Genomic DNA, 396 nt, shown 5'->3' on the forward strand with positions numbered 1-396 from the left:
GTTAATATTAACAACAAAGTACAAATTCAAATCAATAAAATTTCCGCTACCGTCAACCTACTTCTGAGGTCAGCAAAAAAGTCCCAAATTGATACTGGGCACCTATTCAAGATGCTTTTAACTCGAAATAGGATGATAGCAATGGAGCTGCAAGGGTTGATGCTAGCAGTGGCACTTGCCAAAGTTAATATTGTTGGCCCCAGCATCCTAGATCATGCAGACCTGGAAGGTGTGAGGATGGAAGAGCCCACCGAGACCGCTATTAGAGATGTTTTGTCCGTATCGTCCGTTAAGATCTTACAGTCCGATGACTTATTACATTTTATTATTAAGTTTCCAAAGATAAAGTCGGCCTGCAGCAAGATAACCGTTTTCCCAGTGTCACATCACGACACC

This window comes from Drosophila bipectinata, chromosome XR (genome assembly GCF_030179905.1).
Source record: "Drosophila bipectinata strain 14024-0381.07 chromosome XR, DbipHiC1v2, whole genome shotgun sequence".
NCBI classification, from domain to species: domain Eukaryota; kingdom Metazoa; phylum Arthropoda; class Insecta; order Diptera; family Drosophilidae; genus Drosophila; species Drosophila bipectinata.